Source organism: Triticum aestivum, chromosome 4A (genome assembly GCF_018294505.1).
Source record: "Triticum aestivum cultivar Chinese Spring chromosome 4A, IWGSC CS RefSeq v2.1, whole genome shotgun sequence".
Lineage (NCBI taxonomy): Eukaryota > Viridiplantae > Streptophyta > Magnoliopsida > Poales > Poaceae > Triticum > Triticum aestivum.
The window spans coordinates 474,360,888-474,370,767 of record NC_057803.1 but is presented as its reverse complement, the minus strand read 5'-3'; positions in this window follow the sequence as shown (position 1 = coordinate 474,370,767).

Sequence of the window (9,880 nt, the reverse complement as noted above, 5' to 3'; positions counted from 1 at the left end):
TGGAAGTACTACAAACAAACATTTCACAAAGACCCATGCTGAATCAAACATTCGACGACGGTCTCGAGGACTACACCCAGTGGGTGCACTCAGCATGCCCCCACTAGTTCAAGAGTTCACTCGACACGACCTAGTCGACTCAAGTGAAAGAGCTACAAACCAAAAGACAAACACCCAGTGGGTGAACAGATGCAAGATGCAAACTCATGATAGATGCACATAAGGTTCCAAAACGATCATCCACGGACGTCTTACGAATAGTAAAGCAATACTTTTTAAGGTAGCATATCCTAACAGAGCAAAAGTCAAGCTGAAAGTCAATCGGAAATCAACTTACAATCCCACTTACTCAGCCGTTGGTTTGGAGGGCAAAGTTGGCATCATAAGCGGACTTGCTGGTGTCGTACACGACCTTCAGCCGGTCCATCATCAGGCCTGCCTGGATCATGGTTTCCTTGGCAGCTCCTACTTGGTCCTCCGGGATGTGGTGAGTAATAAAAAGAGGAGAGACTGGAACAGGCGGCGTGGCTAGTGGAGCCAAAGCCTAAGGTTGAGTAATCGGAGCAGGGTCCTAAATAGTCGATGTCGAGGGTCGATCAGTCGACAAAGGATCAGCGAAAGAAACAGAAGTGCGAACTGGATCACCAAGTTTCTGAATGACTAGTTCTGATGCCGATGTCGAGTGAGACGCTTTGCTGGCAGGCACCCTCTTTCTTAGAGTCCTGCCCTTCCTCCCTGTATCCCTTTGTGGCACTTTTTCATCATCGTCATAGTCTGGAAGTTGGATAACATTTGGCGCTGCAAAACACTCGACCGTAAGAGTTCAGTCGACCATCAAAACAGTTGGTGAAGTAAGAGCTTGGGTGTGGAGCCGTACCTGCCTGAGAAGTGGTCGCGTCTGCGGTTTCCGCGTCATCCTGCTCCTTGTCAATATCCATGGACGTCCCAGAAGTAGTAGCACTGAAAGATCCAAACTTCACTCGGTCAAACAAACAAAGAAGTTCCCAATCAAATTGAAGACAAAGAGAAGAAATGAAACACTTACGCAGAGGCAACAGGAACAGCCACCTTGATCTTGGGCAAGGCCTTCCGGGGCTTCGGTGGGATGACCTTGGGCTGCTTTGCGTCCTTCTCCGACGGCTCTAGAGTCGAGGTCTGAGTGCACTTCGGAACTTTGGTACCTGGCGGAGCTGTTTTGCCACGCCCGCCCGCAGGATCCTGCGACTGTTTGGAATGACGCTCTGAGCGTGGAGGAGATTCAACCTCCTCGCTGTTGCTCGAGTCCTCATCGTCCTCGTCACTATCATCTGCGTACTCCCATTCAGCATTGTCAGCATCACTCTCAGCTCCCTCTTGGAGCTGCTCCTCGTTTGGCATCGAATACATCTTGGTATAAATCGGCAAGACATAAGCTACAAGTATCAGTCAGATTCGGGAGAAATTGCGGTTTGGAAGAAGAAAACACTCTATATTTTGAGCCTGACCTCTTCCGGCTCATGTTTGACATCGAATGGCAGAACCCTCCTGGACCCCCTGGGGTTATCATTGTCCCAGTAATGCTCCGCAGCCACTGAGCCACCGTCTCCTCGGCGACCTCCTCTGGGTGGACCAGAGCGGTGTCTCCAGGGCCTGAGTACATCCACATTGGATGATCGCGGGCTTGGAGAGGCTGGATACGTTGACTGAGGAACACCTCCAACAGATCCATGCCAGTCACACCCTCCCGGACTAAGTTAACGACTTGGTCAACTAAAAGGGACACCTTGCCTTTCTCCTCTGGGGTCACAATCAATGAAGAGGGTTGGCGGAGTCGCTCCATAGTGAAAGGGGGGAGACCGGTTGACTGACTAGGAGTCGGGACGTCTTTGCAGTAGAACCAGGTCAACTGCCATCCTCAGACTGACTCGGGAAGGTTCATGGAAGGAAAAGCGCTTCTACCCCTAGTTTGAATCCCTAAACCCCCACACATCTGGATCACGTGTGTCTTTTCATTAGTCGGATTTGCATTCTTCACTGTTTGGGAATGGCAAGTAAAGATGTGTTTGAATAGACCCCAGTGTAGTTGGCAGCCCAAAATTTTTTCGCACAAAGAGATGTACACTGCAAAATACATGATTGTGTTGGCGGGAATGGTGAATCTGGGCACCAAAAAAGTTCAAGAAACCCTGAAAGAATGGATGCGGGGGGAAGGGAAAAACCTCGATAGACATGGGTGGTGAGGAGGACACGCCCACCCTTGCGCGGCTGGGGCTCGGATTCCCCCTCCGGCAACCTCCAAGATCCGTCAGCAATCGCACCGTCCTCGGCGAGCCTCTCCAAATCTTCATGCACAATGGTGGAGCGGATCGAGTCCCCCTGGATCCAACCAGGTGGCAGACCGGACCGCAACGACGACTGCTACCTCTTGAGCACTTGCGTTGGTTTTCCCTTGAAGAGGAAAGGGTGGTGCAACAAAGTAGCATAAGTATTTCCCTCAGTTTTTGAGAACCAAGGTATCAATCCAGTAGGAGGCTACGCGCGAGTCCCTCGCACCTACACAAAACAAATAAATCCACGCAACCAAGGCGATAAGGGGTTGTCAATCCCTACATGATCACTTACCAGAGTGAGATCTGATAGATATGATAAGATAATATTTTTGGTATTTTTATGATAAAGATGGAAAGTAAAATAAAATCAATGAAAATAAATAAGTATTGGAAGATTTAATATGATGAAGATAGACCCGGGGGCCATAGGTTTCACTAGTGGCTTCTCTCAAGAGCATAAGTATTTTATGATGGGTGAACAAATTACTGTTGAGCAATTGACAGAATTGAGCGAAGTTATGAGAATATCTAGGTATGATCATGTATATAGGCATCATGTCCGAGACAAGTAGACCGACTCCTGCCTGCATCTACTACTATTACTCCACACATCGACCGCTATCCAGCATGCATCTAGAGTATTAAGTTCATAAGAACAGAGTAACGCCTTAAGCAAGATGATATGATGTAGAGGGATAAACTCATGCAATATGATGAAAACCCCATCTTGTTATCCTCGATGGCAACAATACAATACATGCCTTGCTACCCCTACTATCACTGGGAAAGGACACCGCAAGATTGAACCCAAAGCTAAGCACCTCTCCCATTGCAAGAAAGATCAATCTAGTAGGCCAAACCAAACTGATAATTCGAAGAGACTTGCAAAGATAACCAATCATACATAAAAGAATTTAGAGAAGATTCAAATATTGTTCATAGATAAACTTGATCATAAACCCACAATTCATCGGTCTCAACAAACACACCACAAAAGAAGATTACATCGAATAGATCTCCAGAAGAGAGGGGGAGAACTTTGTATTGAGATCCAAAAAGAGAGAAGAAGCCATCTAGCTAATAACTATGGACCTGAAGGTCTGAGGTAAACTACTCACACTTCATCGGAGAGGCTATGGTGTTGATGTAGAAGCCCTCCGTGATCGATGCCCCCTCCGGCGGAGCTCCGGAACAGGACCCAAGATGGGATCTCGTGGATATAGAAAGTTACGGCGGTGGAATTAGGGTTTTGGCTCCGTTTCTGATCGTTTGGGGGTATGTAGGTATATATAGGAGGAAGAAGTACGTCGGTGGAGCAATAGGGGGCCCACGAGGGTGGAGGGCACACCTGGGGGGGGGGGGTAGGCGCGGCCCCCTACCTCGTGGCCTCCCTGTTGGTTGCTTGACGCAGGGTCCAAGTCTCCTGGATCTTGTTCGTTCCAAAAATCACGTTCCCTAAGGTTTCATTCCGTTTGGACTCCATTTGATATTCCTTTTCTTCGAAACCCTAAAATAGGCAAAAAAACAACAATTCTGGGCTAGGCCCCCGATTAATAGGTTAGTCCCAAAAATAATATAAAAGTGGATAATAAAGCCCAATAATGTCCAAAACAGAAGATAATATAGCATGGAGCAATCAAAAATTATAGATATGTTGGAGACGTATCAAGCATCCCCAAGCTTAATTCCTGCTCGTCCTCAAGTAGGTAAATGATAAAAACAGAATTTTTGATGTGGAATGCTACTTGGCATATTTTCAATGTAATTCCTATTAATTGTGGTATGAATATTCAGATCCGAAAGATTCAAGACAAAATTTCAATATTGACATAAAAATAATAATACTTCAAGCATACTAACTAAGCAATTATGTCTTCTCAAAATAACATGGCCAAAGAAAGTTATCCCTACAAAGTCATATAGTCTGGCTATGCTCTATCTTCACCACACAAAGTACTTAAATCATGCACAACCCCAATGACAAGCCAAGCAATTGTTTCATACTTTTGGTGTTCTCAAACTTTTTCAATCTTCACGCAATACATGAGCATGAGCCATGGACATAGCACTTTAGGTGGAATAGAATGGTGGTTATGGAGAAGACAAAAAGGGAGAAGATAGTCTCACATCAACTAGGCGTATCAATGGGCTATGGAGATGCCCATCAATAGATATCAATGTGAGTGAGTAGGGATTGCCATGCAACGGATGCACTAGAGCTATAAGTATATGAAAGCTCAAAAAGAAACTAAGTGGGTGTGCATCCAACTTGCTTGCTCACAAAGACCTAGGGCATTTTGAGGAAGCCCGTCATTGGAATATGCAAGCCAAGTTCTATAATGAAAAATTCCCACTAGTATATGAAAGTGATAACAAAGGAGACTCTCTATCATGAAGATCATGGTGCTACTTTGAAGCACAAGTGTGGTAAAAGGATAGTAGCATTGTCCCTTCTCTCCTTTTCTCTCCTTTTTTACTTTTTATTTTTTTATTTGGGCATTTTCTCTTTTTTTATGGCCTCTTTTTTTCGTCCGGGGTCTCATCCCAACTTGTGGGGGAATCATAGTCTCCATCATCCTTTCCTCACTTGGGACAATGCTCTAATAATGATGATCATCACACTTTTATTTTCTTACAACTCAAGAATTACAACTCGATACTTAGAACAAAATATGACTCTATGTGAATGCCTCCGGCGGTGTACCGGGATATGTAATGACTCATGAGTGACATGTATGAAAGAATTATGAATGGTGGCTTTGCCACAAATACAATGTCAACTACATGATCATTCAAAACAATATGACAATGATGGAGCGTGTCATAGCAAACAGAATGGTGGAAAGTTGCATGGCAATATATCTTGGAATGGCTATGGAAATGCCATGATAGGTAGGTACGGTGGCTGTTTTGAGGAAGGTATATGGTGGGTGTATGATACCGGCGAAAGGTGTGCGGTATTAGAGAGGCTAGCAATGGTGGAAGGGTGAGAGTGCGTATGATCCATGGACTCAACATTAGTCATAAAGAACTCATATAATTATTGCAAAAATCTACAAGTTATCAAAGCAAAGTATTACGCGCATGCTCCTAGGGGGGTAGATTGGTAGGAAAAGACCATCGCTCGTCCCTGACCGCCACTCATAAGGAAGACAATCAATAAATAAATCATGCTCTGACTTCATCACATAACGGTTCACCATACGTGCATGCTACGGGAATCACAAACTTTAACACAAATATTTCTCAAATTCACAACTACTCAACTAGCATGACTCTAATATCACCATCTCCATATCTCAAAACAATCATCAAGCATCAAACTTCTCTTAGTATTCAACACACTCAGAAGAGAATTTTATTATTAATCTTGTATACCTAGCATATTAGGATTATTTAAGCAATTTACCATGCTATTTAAGACTCGCAAAATAATCTAATTGAAGCATGAGAGATCAATAGTTTATATAAAACAAATCCACCACCGCGCTCTAAAAGATATAAGTGAAGCACTAGAGCAAAACTATATAACTCAAAAGATATAAGTGAAGCACATAGAGTATTTTGATAATTTCTGAATCATGTGTGTCTCTCTCAAAAGGTGTGTACAGCAAGGATGATTGTGGTAAACTAAAAATCAAAGACTCAAATCATACAAGATGCTCCAAGCAAAACACATATCATGTGGTGAATCAAAATATAGCTCCAAGTAAAGTTACCGATAGAAGTAGACAAAAGAGGGGATGCCTTCCGGGGCATCCCCAAGATTTGGCTTTTAGGTGTCCTTATATTATCTTGGGGGTGCCATGGGCATCCCCAAGATCAGGATCTTTCCACTCCTTGTTCCATAATCCATCAAATCTTTACCCAAAACTAGGAAACTTCACAACACAAAACTTAAAGTAGAAAATCTCGGGAGCTCCGTTAGCGAAAGAAAACAAAAGACCAATTCAAGGTACTGTAATGAACTCATTCTTTAATTATATTGGTGTTAAACCTACTGTATTCCAACTTCTATATGGTTTATAAACTATTTTACTAGCCATAGATTCATCAAAATAAGCAAACAACACATGAAAAACAGAATCTGTCAAAAACAGAACAGTCTGTAGTAATCTGTAGCTAGCGCAAGATCTGGAACCCCAAAAATTCTAAAATAAATTTCTGGACGTGAGGAATTTATCTATTAATCATATTCAAAAATAATTAACCAAATATAACTTTTCCAAATAAAAATGGCAGCAGTTCTCGTCAGCACTAAAGTTTCTGTTTTTTACAACAAGATTAACAAGACTTTCCCCAAGTCTTCCCAATGGTTCTACTTGGCGCAAACATTAATAGAACACAAAAAACACAACCAAAACAGAGGCTAGATAAATTATTTATTACTAAACAGGAGCAAAAAGCAAGGAATAAAAATAAAATTGGGTTGCCTCCCGACAAGCGCTATCGTTTAACGCCCCTAGCTATGCATAAAAAGCAAGGATAGATCTAGGTATTGCCATCTTTGATAGGCAATCCATAAGTGGCTCTCATAATAGATTCATAAGGTAATTTAATTTTTCTTTATAGGAAAGTGTTCCATGCCTTTCCTTAACGGAAATTGGAATCTAATATTTCCTTCCTTCATATCAATAATTGCACCAATCGTTCTAAGAAAAGGTCTACCAAGAATAATAGGACATGAAGGATTGCAATCTATGTCAAGAACAATAAAATCTATGGGAACATAATTCCTATTTGCAACAATAAGAACATCATTAATTCTTCCCATAGGTTTCTTAATAGTGGAATCCGCAAGGTGCAAGTTTAAAGAGCAATCATCAAAATCACGGAAACCTAACAAATCACACAAAGTCTTTGGAATCGTGGAAACACTAGCACCCAAATCACACAAAGCATAGCATTCATGATCTTTAATTTTAATTTTAATAGTAGGTTCCCACTCATCACAAAGTTTTCTAGGGATAGAAACTTCCAACTCAAGTTTTTCTTCATAAGATTGCATCAAAGCATCAACGATATGTTTGGTAAAAGCTTTATTTTGACTATAAGCATGAGGAGAATTTAGCACGGATTGCAACAAGGAAATACAATCTATCAAAGAGCAATTATCATAATTAAATTCTTTGAAATCCAAAATAGTAGGTTCATTAACATCTATAGTTTTGATCTCTTCAATCCCACTTTTATCAAATTTAGCATCAAGATCTAAAAACTCCAAATTTTTGGAACGCCTTCTAGGTAAAGGTGGATCATATTCAGTCGCATCATTATCAAGATTCATATTGCAAAACAAAGATTTAATAGGGGACACATCAATAACTTTTAGATCTTCATCTTTATTATCATGGTATTCCGGTTTAGCGGCCATCTTATTAACTAAGGTAGCCTGCTTATCCGAAACTTCAGCTATTAACTTCTCAAGACAAGCAATTTGGGATCTCAAACCATCAAATTCTTTAGACATATCATCGAGCTCTTTATTCATATAACTCATAAAGCTTTTTTGTTCTTTAAGCTCGTTTCTAAAGAAACTATTATGCTCAAATTGCAAGACCATAAAACTCCTAACGTTGCTTTCGATTTTTTCTAACCTTTTAAGGTGAAGATCACCAAATCGGGGAAGAGCCATCGAGACAAGCAAGCAATCCAACACACAAGCAAACAAGGAACAAGAAAAAAGAGGCAAATAGAGAAAGAGAGGGAGGATAGAGAGAGAGAGAGGGCGAATAAAACGACAAGGGTGAAGTGGGGGAGAGGAAAACGAGAGGCAAATGGCAAATAATGTAATGCGGGAGATAAGGGTTTGTGATGGGTACTTGGTATGTTGACTTTTGCGTAGACCTCCCCGGCAACGGCGCCAGAAATCCTTCTTGCTACCTCTTGAGCACTTGCGTTGGTTTTCCCTTGAAGAGGAAAGGGTGGTGCAGCAAAGCAGCGTAAGTATTTCCCTCAGTTTTTGAGAACCAAGGTATCAATCCAGTAGGAGGCTACGCGCGAGTCCCTCGCACCTACACAAAACAAATAAATCCTCGCAACCAACGCGATAAGGGGTTGTCAATCCCTACACGGTCACTTACGAGAGTGAGATCTGATAGATATGATAAGATAATATTTTTGGTATTTTTATGATAAAGATGCAAAGTAAAATAAAAGCAATGAAAATAACTAAGTATTGGAAGATTTAATATGATGAAGATAGACCCGGGGGCCATAGGTTTCACTAGTGGCTTCTCTCAAGAGCATAAGTATTTTACGGTGGGTGAACAAATTACTGTTGAGCAATTGACAGAATTGAGCATAGTTATGAGAATATCTAGGTATGATCATGTATATAGGCATCACGTCCGAGACAAGTAGACCGACTCCTGCCTGCATCTACTACTATTACTCCACACATCGACCGCTATCCAGCATGCATCTAGAGTATTAAGTTCATAAGAACAGAGTAACGCCTTAAGCAAGATGACATGATGTAGAGGGATAAACTCATGCAATATGATGAAAACCCCATCTTGTTATCCTCGATGGCAACAATACAATACGTGCCTTGCTGCCCCTACTGTCACTGGGAAAGGACACCGCAAGATTGAACCCAAAGCTAAGCACTTCTCCCATTGCAAGAAAGATCAATCTAGTAGGCCAAACCAAACTGATAATTTGAAGAGACTTGCAAAGATAACCAATCATACATAAAAGAATTCGGAGAAGATTCAAATATTGTTCATAGATAAACTTGATCATAAACCCACAATTCATCGGTCTCAACAAACACACCGCAAAAGAAGATTACATCGAATAGATCTCCACAAGAGAGGGGGAGAACTTTGTATTGAGATCCAAAAAGAGAGAAGAAGCCATCTAGCTAATAACTATGGACCCGAAGGTCTGAGGTAAACTACTCACACTTCATCGGAGAGGCTATGGTGTTGATGTAGAAGCCCTCCGTGATCGATGCCCCCTCCGACAAAGCTCTAGAACAGGCCCCAAGATGGGATCTCGTGGATACAGAAAGTTACGGCGGTGGAATTAGGGTTTTGGCTCCGTTTCTGATCATTTGGGGGTACGTAGGTATACATAGGAGGAAGAAGTACGTCGGTGGAGCAATAGGGGGCCCATGAGGGTGGAGGGCGCGCCTGGGGCAGGGGGGGTAGGCGTGGCCCCCTACCTCGTGGCCTCCCTGTTGGTTGCTTGACGCAGGGTCCAAGTCTCCTGGATCTTGTTCGTTCCAAAAATCACGTTCCCTAAGGTTTCATTCCGTTTGGACTCCGTTTGATATTCCTTTTCTTCGAAACCCTTAAATAGGAAAAAAACAACAATTCTAGGCTGGGCCTCCGGTTAATAGGTTAGTCCCAAAAATAATATAAAAGTGGATAATAAATCCCAATAATGTCCAAAACAGAAGATAATATAGCATGGAGCAATCAAAAATTAGAGATACGTTGGAGATGTATCAACGACCCCCGAGCCGTCTTCTTGCCTTTCGCCGCCGCTGACGCCTCCTTCGCATGCTCCAGGGCTGCAATCTTGTCCTTCCCCATGGCGGCGGAGTGCACACGGACTGGGCA